Here is a 605-nt window from a genome sequence, read left to right on the forward strand (position 1 = left end):
GCCCTCATCTGGAAGTTCCTGTTCACGAATCTCTGCATCTTTAGCTGTTTAGAAGAAAATGAAACAATGTTTAAAATGGCAACCCAATACAAAAAAATTATTGATTTTTGAAGACCAAATACTAAAACACTACCACTCATTAATTGGTTTGCATTTTAGTCTATAAACTGATGCAGTACACACTTTGTGGTTGTTGTTCTTTCTTCTAGAATATTTCTGTAAATTGACACAAACTTTCACCTCATTTTAGGGACGTGAACTTTTTTGCAGCTACATTCAGAAGGCCAATACAGCAAATGGTTGATTTAAGCAAATGATGAATAAAACTGACTTTCACTTATAATTAACTTCTTTGTTTTAAGTATTACATCTGACATTTAATTTATAAAAAGCTCCCTCTTGTTCAGTTTGAATCACTACAGTAGTTATGTCAAAACAGGTCTTTATAGCCGAAAAATTGGCTTTACATTAGAAATTTGACCAATACATCATTCAGATGGTGATGAATCAAAAATCAAATGAACAACAAATACTTTATTTTTTTTTTTTTTGTTTGACAATAAAACATTTTTGTTTGATGTGTTACAATGAAAATGACTACAGCA

This window comes from Oryzias melastigma, unplaced genomic scaffold, assembly GCF_002922805.2.
Source record: "Oryzias melastigma strain HK-1 unplaced genomic scaffold, ASM292280v2 sc02015, whole genome shotgun sequence".
NCBI lineage: Eukaryota > Metazoa > Chordata > Actinopteri > Beloniformes > Adrianichthyidae > Oryzias > Oryzias melastigma.